The 16,048-nt window shown below is 46.2% G+C and overlaps 1 pseudogene; it reads left to right on the plus strand.

Annotated features, from left to right (window-relative positions):
- Nucleotides 1-14,619: 14,619 nt before the first annotated feature.
- Nucleotides 14,620-14,775, plus strand: LOC139383522 (U2 spliceosomal RNA; annotated as a pseudogene).
- Nucleotides 14,776-16,048: the final 1,273 nt, after the last annotated feature.

Here is a 16,048-nt window from a genome sequence, read left to right on the forward strand (position 1 = left end):
CTCAGAATTGCAAGTCAGGAACTCGGGTCTCTTTCTAGAGCTCCAACCTGAAGATCATGTCATCAAGATTCAACCTTGTTTTTTTTCAGAGTTCCCCGTTGTCTTGAAAGCACCATAAATCCAGAGAATGACAGACTTTCATGAAACATTTTGCCCACGAAGAAGCCCCATGCCACCTTCCTGTTCAAGTGAGCACAGCACAACTGTGAGTCCAAAAATGTATTGTATGCTGCTGCATAAATTATGTAATATGCCAGGGAGATATGTATACTGTAGATAATAAAGTAATACTACGTGTATGTTGTGTAGTAAGCTGTTAGTAGGCCATGTGCTTCACCCTAATAATTTCATCTACTGTTATGACTTGGTGGTGCACATGTAGTCTATAGCCTGTTTTAGAGAAATGTAATCATTAAATATTGTAAGAGCATTCATTGTCTGCTTTATATGCACCCTTTATTTATTCAAAGGTTCTGACTTGGTGTACAGGGAGAATACTGTAAGAACGGCCCATGTTCTGAATTCTGTTGCTGTACTTTTCAAAAGTGCTGAACAAATAGTTATATTGACTACGTCAGTCCTAGCTTGCTCATTAATGTCTTACGCCTCGTGTACACTAGCACACAGTGCCGTTCGGTGAAACACAGCTTAATTTTTAATGGAAGGAAAGCGGTGAGAAGCGGAGAAGACGGGATCGTTGGGCAGCACGAACGTGGCATGGGAGTCAGTGAAAAAGTTCAATATTTCCCAACTTTATGCAAATTACCAGTCACAACCGCTAGGCGATGACCTATCATATCGAGTGGTTCCCATGTTGAATTTGACACTATGCGACCCAAGGCTGGAGACTTTCTTTAGCAAAGATGGCTGACAAAAATACCAGGTTGGAAGCAAATGTAAGTAATTATAATTTCATAACGAATCATGCAAAAACTGTACAGTTATGAGGAATATGTTAGTTAATGTAAACGAATATGCATATTTTTTTGTCATAAAGTTAACTTACGAAAATCGCTATTTACCAAGCTAGCTGACTAGCTAACATTAGCCATCTAGCTGGCTAGATTTATAGGTGTTGTGAAATGAGTATGAAATTGTACTTTTGTTTGTTTAATGTTTTAGGGACTCCTGAAACAACCAGCTACCCAGGCTGTCGTCTTGTGAAACAGTGGATGTAAAGAATCTAGCTAGCTAAAGCGTTTCCTGCCAATTTAATGGACAATTTTGTAAGCTCGCCTTGCTGATATTTGCCATTGCAGCTGAAGTAACGCGGCTAGCTAACTACTTTCTTGCTTATTGTGCAGCGGAGGATAACAATTACCTGTATGCCTATGGATGTGTAGCTAGCTATCTACCTGATCTGTGCATGGACCCAAACGTTTGGTATACATATTAGTTCAGAACCTAGCTATGAACCTGGGCTATCATAGCAAGTTGTGTCAACTTCAAAACAGTCTGAATGACATTAATGAAGCCTATGGATTGAGTAGAATATAATATAACTTTGTGCCATGCATACAAGTCATATATACATGCAGTTATTACCATACATGAGATCCCCACATTGTAGCCTGTACATTGAATATATTCACTGATCATGTACTCTACCTTGGCAAATAAAGGTGCGGTTCGGGTACGAATGTCTGTGAGATTCTTTTTCAGTCATATCCAATACCAGGAGTATCAAACTCCAGTCTTTGAATGATGCTGTGTCTGCATGTATGTATTACAATTATACCCTTCAACAGTGTTGACCAATCCTGGTCCTGGGACACATTGTAACTATGCAATAGACTAGAAACATGATTTAACTAATTAAAGGCTGATTTGTAATTTGTATATACAGAAATATAATTTAAAAAACAGTACACTACACTTCCTATGCATCATGTAAATACTCTAAAACTGGTTGATCTCGATATCTAATTTCCTTCATCTGCATTGATCTGATAATGTCACGACTTCCACCGAAGTTGTTCCCGCTCCTTGTTCGGGCGGCGTTCGGTTCCCATCTCATAATTATGTTCCTTATTTAACCCTCTGGTTTCCCTTTCTGTTTGTGCGTGATTGTCTTTCGTGTGTTGGATTTCTATCCTGTTTTGTCCTTGTTTGATAACGGGATTTTTGTTACGTTCTTGGATTCAGTAAATACAGTGTTTATTTACTCTTACCTGTGTCCTGCGCCTGACTCCTTCACTATCTTCTAGATAGACTCTGACAGAATCACACACCTCATACATGGAGTCAGCAGGTGCAGCCAGCCCTCCGCTTCAAATGGAGGAGCGCGTTCAGCAGCAAACCATGGACCGATGGGAGAGAGGGGTTTTTCCTGTGAACCCTGTGTCGTCTCCTCAGGTTCCACCACTACCTACCGTGATGTCCGCCTCTCCATCATCAGGATCCGGTGGGATTCAGCTCTCGCTCCCGAGGGCGTATGATTTTCCTTAGGTGCCACTACAGTGGAAAGTCCAAACAAGGTCTCCACCATGCACATTCCCCCCAAATATGCCGATTTGGCACTCGCCATCTGTAAAAAGAAGGCGACTCAATTACCACCCCATCAACAGGGGGATTGTGCGATAGATCTCTTGGTAGAAGCTGCACTTCCCAGGAGTCACATGTATCCTCTGTCACAGGAGGAGACGGCGGCTAAGGAGACATATGTCATCGAATCTCTGGGACAGGGATACATTCAGCCTTCCATCTCACCTGTCTCCTCGAGTTTATTTTTTGTGAAGAAGAAGGGTGGAGGTTTGCGCCCGTGTATTGATTATCGAGGTTTGAATAAGATCACGGTAAAATACAGTTACCCGCTACCGCTCATAGCCAGTATGACCGAGTCATTACACAGGGCGGGCTTCTTCACAAAATTGGACCTCAGGAGCGCTTACAACCTGGTGCGTATCCGGGCGGGAGATGAGTGGAAGACAGCATTTAGCACCACTTCTGGGCATTATGAGTACCTCGTCATGCCGTACGGGTTATGAATGCTCCATCAGTCTTCCAATCCTTCGTAGATGAGATTTTCAGGGACCTGCACGGGCAGGGTGTAGTGGTGTATATAGATGACATTCTAATATACTCCGCTACACGCGCCGAGCATGTGTCCCTGGTACGCAGGGTGCTTGGCAGTCTGATGGAACATGACCTGTATGTCAAGGCTGAGAAAAGTTTGTTCTTCCAACAGTCCGTCCCCTTCCTAGGGTACTGCTTTTCCGCATCAGGGGTAGAGATGAAGAATGACTGCATTAAGGCTGTGTGTAATTGGCCAACTCCCACCACGGTAAAGGAGGTGCAGCGGTTTTTAGGGTTTGCCAACTACTACCAGAGGTTTATCCGGGGTTTTGGTCAGGTAGCGGCTCCCATTACCTCACTGCTGAAGGGGGGACCGGTGCGACTGCAGTGGTCGGCTGGGGCGGACAGGGCTTTTGCTCACCTGAAGGCTCTGTTTACCTCAGCTCCCGTACTGGCTCATCCTGATCCCTCCTTAGCTTTCATTGTTGAGGTGGACTTGTCCGATGCAAGGATAGGGGCTGTGCTGTCTCAGCGCTCGGGTACGCCACCAAAGCTCCGCCCCTGTGCATTCTTTTTGAAGAAGCTCAGCCCAGCGGAGCGAAACTATGATATGGGGGACTGGGAGTTGTTGGCTGTTGTCAAGGCTCTGAAAGCGTGGAGACATTGGCTTGAGGGGGCCAGACACCCTTTTCTCATTTGGGCTGACCACCGCAATCTGGAGTACATTCGAGCAGCGAGGCCAGGCAAGGTGGGCCATGTTTGTCACCCGCTTTTCTTTCACCCTCTCCTACAGACCAGCATCCCAGAATGTTAAGGCAGACGCACTGTCCCGGATGTATGACACAGAGGAGTGGTCCGCAGATCCCGCTGCCATTATTCCAGCTTCTTGCCCGGTGGCACGGGTGGTATGGGAGGTGTACGCGGACATGGAACGGGCGTCACGTTCAGAGCCCACTCCTACCCAGTGTCCGGTTGGGCGTAAGTATGTTCCGTTCGATGTCCGCAATCGTTTGATCTGTTGGGCCCACACTTCACCCTCCTCTGGTCATCCTGGCATCGGCCGGACAGCGCGCTGTCTTGCTGGGAAGTACTGGTGGCCCACGTTAGCCAAGGACGTGAGGGTTTATGTGTCCTCCTGTTCGGTGTGCGCACAGTGCAAGGCACCTAGACACCTGCCCAGAGGGAAATTACAACCCCTTCCCGTTCCACAACGACCGTGGTCACACCTTTCAGTGGATTTCCTGATGGATCTTCCACCCTCGCGGGGTAACACCACGATCCTAGTCGTTGTGGATCAGTTTTCTAATTCCTTCCTTTGCCCGGTCTCCCTACGGCCCTACAGACTGCGTAGGCCCTATTCACCCACATATTCCGGCACTATGGGGTGCCTGAGGATATAGTTTCTGATCGGGGTACCCAATTCGCGTCTAAAGTCTGGAGGGCGCTTATGGAGCGCCTGGGGGTCTCGGTCAGCCTTACCTCAGGTTTTCACCCCGAGAGCAACGGGCAGGTGGAAAGAGTCAACCATGAGGTGGGTAGGTTTCTGAGGTCCTATTGCCGGGACCGGCCGGGGGAGTGGGCGGTGTTTCTCCCCTGGGCAGAGATGGCTCAAAACTCCCTCCGCCACTCCTCCACTAACCTGTCACCTTTTCAGTGTGTGCTAGGTTACCAGCCGGTCCTGGCATCATGGCATCAGAGCCAGATCGAGGCTACTGCGGTGGATGAATGGTTTCGGCACTCGGAGGAGACATGGAACGCTGCCCATGTGCTTCTGCAAAGGGCCATCAAGCGGCAGAAGATGAGTGCCGACCGTCACCTCAGTGAGGCCCCGGAGTATGCACGGGGGACCGGGTCTGGCTCTCGACCCGAAACCTGCCCCTTCACCTGCCCTGCCGGAAGCTGGGTTCGCGGTCTATGGGGCCATTCAAAGTCCTGAGGAGACTGAACGAGGTTTGCTATAGGTTACAGCTCCCCCTGATTACCGTATTAACCCCTCATTCCATGTGTCTCTCCTCAGGCCGGTGGTGGCTGGTCCGCTCCAGCAGTCTGAGGTGCGGGAGGTTACTCCACCCCTTCTGGATATCGAGGGGGCCCCGGCATGGACTCAAGACGTCGGGCGAGAGTACCTCGTGAAGTGGGACGGGTACGGCCCGGAGGAGAGATGCTGGGTACCAGTGGGGGACATCCTGGACCCATCGTTACTCCAGGAATTTCACCGACTCCATCCGGATCGCCCTGCGTCTCGTCCCCCGAGGCCGGTGTCGGCGCACTGCTGGAGCCGCACGTCAAGGGAGGGGTACTGTCAAGACTTCCACCGAAGTTGTTCCCTCTCCTTGTTCGGGCGGCGTTCGTTCGGTGGTCAACGTCACCGGCTTTCTTGCTGCCACCGATCCATGTTTAATTTTTCCTTTTGTTTTGTCTGTTTATACACCTGGTTCCCATCTCATAATTATGTTCCTTATTTAACCCTCTAGTTTCCATTTATGTTTGTGCGTCTGACTCCTTCGCTATCTTCTAGATAGACTCTGACAGATAAACACAGGATAGGTGTAGTATTTCAAACGATAGACTTAATTTCAACCAGTAGAGAATGTGAAACACTTTATTGAAAGAAGTTAATAATCCAAGTGTTAACAATACATAATACATGCACTATAAATATTATAATTGTAATTTTATATTATAAACACAAGTTCAATCTGTACTTCAATGCACATCTGGTGTGCATTAAAAAAACAGAGGAAGAAAGAGGAGGTGGGGAGAGATGTGTAAAAGACAGAAAGGGAAAGAGGTAAGAACAGAGGAAGAAAGGGAAAGAGGTAAGAACAGAGGAAGAAAGAGGGGAGGGAGAGAGGTAAGAACAGGGGAGGGAGAGAGGTAAGAACAGGGGAGGGAGAGGTGTAAAAGACTGAAAGGGAAAGAGGTAAGAACAGAGGAAGAAAGAGGGGGGGAGGGAAAGAGGTAAGAACAGAGGAGCAGGGAAGACAGCATATGATTAATGAACCACAGTGCTACCCTAATATTCTCTTAGTTCCCAACAATTACATAATAATGTCTGTCTCTAGTGGTGTCTCCTAACCAGCCTTGGGCTCCCAGTCGGCCCAAAGGTTATCTTAAGAGCGGGTGAGGTGGCGATGATGGGACTGGGGTTTGGCATCCTCTCTCACATCAAAACATACCTGCAGACGAGAGACAGAAGGAGAGAGAAAGAGAGAGAGAGCATGTTTAAACCTTGTTTTTATTTTTTATTCTAACATTGTTAGTCATCATAATAATCAGAAGGTGAAATGCAAAACTGACTTTGGATCATTAACTCTGGGACTACTGCATCTCTATCTGTATTTCAATGTAAAGCATCTCTTTATTAATACTTTCTGTTGACCCGACCAAATGACCGCTCACCTCTGATCATGCGTTGCCCTCTATGTAGCCAGTTCAGATGCGGGAGGGGTTGAATTGAATTTATTTTAGGTAACAGACATATACAAGAAAATGTACAATGTGGACGTAGAGGATATCACTTGAAAGTATTCATTAAAACGTTTGTTTCCATGGTGGTTCTCGATGGTAATAACAATATTGTAATAACAATAACACATATGATTAAAAGACAAAATTACAAACAACCATCAATACATTCATTTATATTGGCATCCTAAAAAGTGGCTCTATTCACAGCACTTAATCCCTAACCTTAAAAATCAACCATATTCATTTCACATTAAAACAATTTATTAATTGCACATCATACCGATCCTTCAAATAAATACACCTGACCAGCTGTAGGGGCACAAGGGGCAGTGGGGTGGTTTCTCTGACTTAGACAACCTTGTACAAATGAAAACCTTTGGCTGATTTTTAAAACTATTTTTTGCTTGCTTGATCTCCAATGGAAGGCTATTCCATAGACAAATGCCTGTATGGAAAAACGTGCTCCTCACAGTACTATTTACTCTCGGGATTTTACAAGACATAACACTAGCTCTGGTATTGTGACTGTGTTGATTATACCTGATAACATTATGTAGGTCCTAGGGGGAACATTCAGCATATACCTGATAACATTATGTAGGTCCTAGGGGGAACATTCAGCATATACCTGATAACATTATGTAGGTCCTACGGGCGGGGACATTCAGCATATACCTGATAACATTATGTAGGTCCTACGGGCGGGGACATTCAGCATATACCTGATAACATTATGTAGGTCCTAGGGGGGACATTCAGCATATACCTGATAACATTATGTAGGTCCTACGGGGGGAACATTCAGCATATACCTGATAACATTATGTAGGTCCTACGGGGGGAACATTCAGCATATACCTGATAACATTATGTAGGTCCTACGGGCGGGGACATTCAGCATATACCTGATAACATTATGTAGGTCCTAGGGGGGGACATTCAGCATATACCTGATAACATTATGTAGGTCCTACGGGGGGAACATTCAGCATATACCTGATAACATTATGTAGGTCCTACGGGGGGAACATTCAGCATATACCTGATAACATTATGTAGGTCCTAGGGGGAGGGGGACATTCAGCACATACCTGATAACATTATGTGGGGGGGGGGGGGGGGGGACATCCAGATAACATTATGTGGGTCCTAGGGAAGATATTCAGCATATACCTGATAACATTATGTGGGTCCTAGGGAAGATATTCAGCATATACCTGATAACATTATGTGGGTCCTAGGGAAGATATTCAGCATATACCTGATAACATTATGTGGGTCCTAGGGAAGATATTCAGCATATACCAGATAACATTATGTGGGTCCTAGGGAAGATATTCAGCATATACCAGATAACATTATGTGGGTCCTAGGGAAGATATTCAGCATATACCTGATAACATTATGTGGGTCCTAGGTAAGATATTCAGCATATACCAGATAACATTATTTTGCATGACCTGCATTCTCTTTTTCAGCTTTTTTGATAGCCCACTATACCAAGCAGCGCAGGCATATGCCAAATGACACTGAATCAAGGTTGAGACAAGCGGTTTCTTAACTTTGATGTTAAAATATCTAGTGTTACGATAGAAATGTTAATTTGTTCGCCATTTTAGAAAGAATTTTAGCAGCAATCAGGTCTTCAGAAAGGGATTGATCTCGGGACACAGCAAGAGACGTTACACGTTTGAGATTCAATCTCCTTGCCTGCACAGTTCCCCTTTATCTTGTCAGCCCTATAAGCAATCTATGTTTTGTTCCAAACAAAATCGATTCGGTTTTTCACAAATGTAGTGACAATTTGTTGTCAGTCAACCAATCTCTAACAAAATACAATTCTTCTCCGATTGAAACAGTCATTTTCTGTGCCCACTGCTGATACATTGACTATCTCGTCTATAGATTGCACCCATCATCCCTGCTTGTGTCCAGTATCCCAATGTTTGGCACCGCATTTAAACAGCATACATTGCAAACAAGCGAAATGTGGCTTTGATACTGTACAGCTTCATCATACAACAAGGGGTTTGATTGCTCCACACTTTATGTGAACGAACAAACCACAAATGTCGCAAGCCAACCCTTTTTTTTAATGATTCCTTACGGTTTTACCACAGTGTGAGCATAGTTGTTGAGCTTGTTTTGTGGTGTTTGGGCCAGGACAGGGGTTTTACATCGCAACAGAGTAGCAGGCTGAAGGTAGTAACACGCGGCGTGTTAGGGTCTCAGCGGCGCTTCCTGTGTACCTCTACCGAGCGGCTCAGCTGTTCCCGCAGGGAAAGGTGATATCAGGTGCCGGTAAAGTTGTTCATGGTTGAAATTCACACTATGAAAGCGAAGATTTACCACCCGTGTCTCTCGGTGCAGGTGGAAGGACAGTTTGGGATGATCTCCGTGTTTGAATTGTAGAATAAATCAGAAACGCCAAAACAAAACTTCTGGCTAGAGACATAATAGTGGTGAACGCGTACTCTCTTGTTCACCGACACAGCTGATATAACCTAGAGGAGAGAGGGATGAAGAGGAGAGGAGAGAGGGGTGAAGAGGAGAGAGGGGTGAAGAGGAGAGAGGGATGAAGAGGAGAGAGAGATGAAGAGGAGAGAGGGATGAAGGGGAGAGAGGGATGAAGGGGAGAGAGGGATGAAGTGAAGAGAGGGATGAAGTGAAGAGGGATGAAGGGGAGAGAGGGATGAAGTGAAGGAAAGAGACTTTTAATTTTTTATTTAACTAGGCAAGTCAGTTAAGAACAAATTCTATTTTCAATGACGGCCTAGGTACAGTGGGTTAACTGCCTGTTCAGGGGCAGAACTACAGATTTGTACCTTGTCAGCTCGGGGGTTTGAACTTGCAACCTTCCGGTTACTAGTCCAACGCTCTAACCACCAGGCTACCCTGCCGCACCTTATTGAGAAAATAAGGTAGTTAAATAGACAGTCAACATGAATCTGTGTGTGTGGCCTCACCTGGTGTCCACACTAAGTGGCTGCGGACTTTAGGCTTGAAAACATGCACAGACACACGAGGACAAACAATACAACGTAGTTATAGAAATAATAAAGTGTCTTACTATTCTCCATGGTCGGTCCTCTGGCCTATTCTCCATGGTTGGCCCTCTTGCCTATTCTCCATGGTTGGCCCTCTGGCCTACTCTCCATGGTTGGCCCTCTTGCCTACTCTCCATGGTTGGTCCTCTTGCCTACTCTCCATGGTTGGCCCTCTTGCCTACTCTCCATGGTTGGCCCTCTTGCCTATTCTCCATGGTTGGCCCTCTTGCCTATTCTCCATGGTTGGCCCTCTTGCCTATTCTCCATGGTTGGCCCTCTTGCCTATTCTCCATGGTTGGCCCTCTTGCCTATTCTCCATGGTTGGCCCTCTTGCCTATTCTCCATGGTTGGCCCTCTTGCCTATTCTCCATGGTTGGCCCTCTTGCCTATTCTCCATGGTTGGCCCTCTTGCCTATTCTCCATGGTTGGCCCTCTTGCCTATTCTCCATGGTTGGTCCTCTGGCCTATTCTCCATGGTTGGCCCTCTGGCCTATTCTCCATGGTTGGCCCTCTTACCTATTCTCCATGGTTGGCCCTCTGGCCTATTCTCCATGCTTGGCCCTCTGGCCTATTCTCCATGCTTGGCCCTCTGGCCTATTCTCCATGCTTGGCCCTCTGGCCTATTCTCCATGCTTGGCCCTCTGGCCTACTCTCCATGCTTGGCCCTCTTGCCTATTCTCCATGGTTGGTCCTCTTGCCTATTCTCCATGGTTGGTCCTCTTGCCTATTCTCCATGGTTGGCCCTCTTGCCTATTCTCCATGGTTGGCCCTCTTGCCTATTCTCCATGGTTGGCCCTCTTGCCTATTCTCCATGGTTGGCCCTCTTGCCTATTCTCCATGGTTGGCCCTCTTGCCTATTCTCCATGGTTGGCCCTCTTGCCTATTCTCCATGGTTGGCCCTCTTGCCTATTCTCCATGGTTGGCCCTCTTGCCTATTCTCCATGGTTGGCCCTCTTGCCTATTCTCCATGGTTGGCCCTCTTGCCTATTCTCCATGGTTGGCCCTCTTGCCTATTCTCCATGGTTGGCCCTCTTGCCTATTCTCCATGGTTGGCCCTCTTGCCTATTCTTTGAAGTTGGAAGAAGCCACAGTTATACACCTGAGCCTGCTTACTGCACAACACAATCCATCAATCAGATTGATATATGAGTGGGTAGGTGTGGGTTATAGTTCTACATTTTTTTCAAATTGGGACTTAAAATAACATGTTCTGTTTTTGTACAGACGTCACACCCTTACCTAAACAGCACCCGTACCTAAACAGCACCCGTACCTAAACAGCACCCATACCTAAACAGCACCCATACCTAAACAGCACCCATACCTAAACAGCACCCATACCTAAACAGCACCCATACCTAAACAGCACCCATACCTAAACAGCACCCATACCTAAACAGCACCCATACCTAAACAGCACCCGTACCTAAACAGCACCCGTACCTAAACAGCACCCGTACCTAAACAGCACCCGTACCTAAACAGCACCCGTACCTAAACAGCACCCGTACCTAAACAGCACCCGTACCTAAACAGCACCCGTACCTAAACAGCACCCATACCTAAACAGCACCCATACCTAAACAGCACCCATACCTAAACAGCACCCATACCTAAACAGCACCCTTACATAAACAGCACCCTTACCTAAACAGCACCCTTACCTAAACAGCACCCTTACCTAAACAGCACCCTTACCTAAACAGCACCCTTACCTAAACAGCACCCTTACCTAAACAGCACCCTTACCTAAACAGCACCCTTACCTAAACAGCACCCTTACCTAAACAGCACCCTTACCTAAACAGCACCCTTACCTGAGAAATTGAAAGAAACTGGGAATTGAATAACTGCAGTTGACATAGTCAAGTAAATGGAAGAATAGTCTTATTGCAATGTGAATGGCTCTTAAACAAGCCTTTGGTTGTGCGTAGTGCAGTCTATGGTGTTGCCAGGAAACAGCACCCTCTTAAAAGAGCCTTTGGTTGTGCGTAGTGTAGTCTATGGTGTTGCCAGGAAACAGCACCCTCTTCAAAGAAGTAGGAGGTGAAGATCTCCCACACACGGATTGCCTCCCCATGCTGTGTTGTTGGACCCCATCCTTGAAACATCCTGCAGAGCAGCAGACCCCTCCTCTGGGACACGGCGGCGAGCTGCAGATCCCCTCCTGGTCCTCGTGTCCATCCTCATGAAGTTATGCCGGACACAGGTAGCCTGCACACACCTGAATTCCCCCAGGAGACAGTCCCAGATTACCCTGGTCACCCCACCTTGCAGTGCCCTGGTCACCCAACCTTGCAGTGCCCTGGTCACCCAACCTTGCAGTGCCCTGGTCACCCAACCTTGCAGTGCCCTGGTCACCCAACCTTGCAGTGCCCTGGTCACCCAACCTTGCAGTGCCCTGGTCACCCAACCTTGCAGTGCCCTACACGGTAACTGTAGGCAACCGTTTTTAAGTCATCTCCAGTTATAAGGTATCTGTAGGAATATGGAAGATAATGTCATTGTTAGACTTTAACATCACCGGGGTCATTGTGGATTACTAAAGTATAATATCCCTGATAACAAATCATGACAACATTGGATAGACAGATGCATGTAAACACACATGTGCATGTTTAGCATGTGACAACAGCAGGATCACATCAATGATAGCATCACATATGTGTGCCCCTTTGAGACCCCAGGACCAGGACTGAGAGCCACTGCTCTTTACTGGGACCTCTTCATCTGTAGACAGGCTTTCACAGCTCTCTGTATCTGCGGACAGAAAAACCTCACAACAAACGTACTTCATTATACTCAAATTAGACCACACTGAATATTATGTTGCTATTATCTCCATCCTCACTTCTAGGGACAGGAACTACACAAGTACCTGCCCTATCCAGAATAATCTACTCTCTCTGCGATCTAATAGGGGTGTCAGTGGGCTGACTGTGAACGCTCTGAGAGACTCTGGGTTGAGGTCAGTGATAAAGTAGTCTACAGTACTACTGCCAAGAGATGAGTTATAGGTGTACCTACCATTGGAGTCTCCGCGAAGCCTACCATTGACTATGTACATACCCAGCGGTTGACTGAGCTGCAGGAGTTGTGACCCGTTTTTGTCGGTTATGGTGTTGTATTTGTGCTTAGGGGGTATATGGGGGAGGGAATGCTGCAACCTCCAGGTAGATGTTTGTCCCCCTGTGTGCTGAGGGTGTCAGGTTCTTATCCAGTTCTGGCATTTAGGTCACCACAGACTAGTACATGTCCCTGTGCCTGGAAATGATTGATTTCCCCCTCCAGGAGGGAGAAGCTGTCTTCATTAAAGTATGGGCGATTCTAGTGGGGGGATATAGGTAGCACACAGGAGGACATTTTTCTCTGTTGAGATAATTTCCTTTAGAATTTCTAGCCAAATGTAAAATGTTCCTGTTCCTCTCCTCCAGCAGTCTGTTCCTCTCCTCCAGCAGCCCGTTCCTCTCCTCCAGCAGCCCGTTCCTCTCCTCCAGCAGCCCGTTCCTCTCCTCCAGCAGTCCGTTCCTCTCCTCCAGCAGTCCGTTCCTCTCCTCCAGCAGTCCGTTCCTCTCCTCCAGCAGTCCGTTCCTCTCCTCCAGCAGTCCGTTCCTCTCCTCCAGCAGTCCGTTCCTCTCCTCCAGCAGTCCGTTCCTCTCCTCCAGCAGTCCGTTCCTCTCCTCCAGCAGTCCGTTCCTCTCCTCCAGCAGTCCGTTCCTCTCCTCCAGCAGTCCGTTCCTCTCCTCCTGCTCTTTCTCCTTCTGATTTTGCCTACAGTTATAGACATGTTTCTCTCCACCTTCAGCTCTCCGGGTCTGGTTGAGGGGTTGTTGTTGAGCTGGACTGTTTTTTGTGCTGACTCTCAATCTCCTCTCTCTCACTCTCTCGTTCATATTATGGGGACATACAGGGTACTAAGTGTGTAGAGGGTCATATATAATAATCTATTGATTGATGAATTGATTGGTTGATTGATAAGGCCTGATGAGGTTATTCTAGTCCTATACCTCCATCGTGAGTTAGGAGGAGGAAGAGGAGGAGGTGTGGTGAGCTTAAGTGTTAATACCGGAGAAAGGCCTGTCCCAGTCTCCTCTCTATATGTACCACTAATGTAAATGTAAATATCAAAACAGATACCAAACATTAAGAAACTATAAGGAAGAGAAGAGTAACTGCAATGAAATAAACCAGAGACCTGTGGAAAGAAGCCCCCTGATCTCCTCGTGTCTGCCAGCAGGGGAGGACACCACGCCTCAGCTCAGGACACCACGCCTCAGCTCAGGACACCACGCCTCAGCTCAGGACACCACGCCTCAGCTCAGGACACCACGCCTCAGCTCAGGACACCACGCCTCAGCTCAGGACACCACGCCTCAGCTCAGGACACCACGCCTCAGCTCAGGACACCACGCCTCAGCTCAGGACACAACGCCTCAGCTCAGGACACAACGCCTCAGCTCCTGCTGTAACGGGTGGACCGAAGGCCGATTCCACCAAGCTCTGGCTCACCCTCACGTGTCTGAAGGACGCACTGTGGTCCTCTGACAACTTGTTGGTAGGGAAACGCGTGGAGACCACCCATCAGACAGTGGCCTTGATAGCTACGGAAGCCCTGAGGTGGTATGGACAAAATAGAGCCTCAACCCCAGACAAAGTATCACCCACAACATCTAAGGTCCAGGCCTGACAGTGCTGCAGCGCCTAGGGGAGGGATCTCTTCTGGGCCCTGAAGGATGGGGGGCGGAGTTGATTCGGAAGAGCAGGAGGAGGCAAATGTGATAAGGACTCACCTCGTTCCTGCACAAAGGAGAGAAGACCTCTTTTTTTAATAAAGGGACTTTTAAACCTTTTACATGTCTTTAAAAGGTATACTCTTGTTTGAATTATAATGTGCACATTTGAAATGGCTTTTACAGATGGGACATGTTTAAAAGTACTTCTTTCTTAGGGTGTTTTATTGTTTTAATAACATGTACTTTTAACATATAATGTTTCAATGCAGTTTTTTATGCATATTATGTCGTTTTAAAGCGTACAAATGATTATGTTAAAAGTATGAGCTATTTTAAGAAACCCTGCGACAATAACCATTTTTCCAAAATAAAATAAATCTGTTCTTATCAGTTTAATATCTGATATGTCCTCTATCTGGGGACAATATATGAAATGGATTTTTCCACGGTCAAGTAGGTTATACATAACTGTGGCATTATTCACAATTCTGATTGTGTGCCGTCATGATTCGCTTGTATGACATTTGGAGCCCCAAGCTACAGGCTTCCGTAGGGCTAAACCTGCCGAGCTGAAAACATGCGATTTAGAAGGGTTTGATTATACGCCCAGGCTTTTATTTTACAATTAGTATCAGCAACGATCTGGAGCCGTCTGTCAGTAATACCCACATACATTTATTTTAGCGATCATTTTGGACATGTAGCCTATTGTAATCATTATGGAACTTATGTAGCAGGTTAAACCTGGAGCCTGGCGCACGGTTCACGACGACTGGACTGTTGTCATACAGTTCCACGATTAGTGAGAATGAAAGTAGATTTGTAGGATTATAGTTCAACCACTATTGGACACTTTTTCTCCACATTCCAATATTTCATGGATGGAACTTGAATTATGACAACTTTCAGTATGAAACAAAGCAGTGCATGTTTTATTCATCGATATACAGTATTTCGTGAGTAGATAGATGCTCTCCAACCCAATATGCCTATTGGTATTTTATGTGCATGATATGAAGTTTGCTGTAGTGACTGACTAAGCCTAATTTTAAAAGTGTGCCTCAAAAGTGCCATGTTTGCAAACGTGTATTATGCGAAGCACACATTTAGTTAGGCAGCCAGGACCGTAGGACGCATTGTCGGTCTAGCTCTCACTGCAGTCCAGTGCCATGGACATCTTTGAAGTTTGGCCTCTAGTAATTTAGGAGGGCAACTTTATAAAGGCCTCCCTACAATGACCTTATCATGCAAGGCTCTACAGACAGATTAAAAAAATATATAGACTATTTTTATTTCATACATTATTTGTGTTGATGATGTACTATGTAATGAAGTCGAGTGGTTCAACATTAAAATGCATTTTGATTGAACACATAGCTTGAACAAGGCGACGGTCGGTGGAAGTCTGGCGCCACCAAGTGGACAATTATTTTACCTGAGATATTTTGTAAAATATCAAATGTTATGTCAATATTGTTATCTGCAAATGGTTTCCCACACCCCTATTTGATAGATTTTTATTCCAGTTTAGCAGTAAATCTGGTTTTAACTCAATAACGATTTGTCTCGTTTCGTTGGTGCAAGTGAGAACAGGTGTTTTCTTCTGGAAGTTTTGTTGCATTTCCTTTTTAAACAGCTCATCTGTATTTTTGTACATCATTTTATACACATACAAACGGCATAAAATGGCTTCACCACTTTCTAGGCATCATTGACAGACTTGCTCAAACGTAATGATTCTAATAAAAGTAACATCCGGTTAACTTCGTCCAATTTATATTT

This window comes from Oncorhynchus clarkii, chromosome 2, assembly GCF_045791955.1.
Source record: "Oncorhynchus clarkii lewisi isolate Uvic-CL-2024 chromosome 2, UVic_Ocla_1.0, whole genome shotgun sequence".
NCBI lineage: Eukaryota > Metazoa > Chordata > Actinopteri > Salmoniformes > Salmonidae > Oncorhynchus > Oncorhynchus clarkii.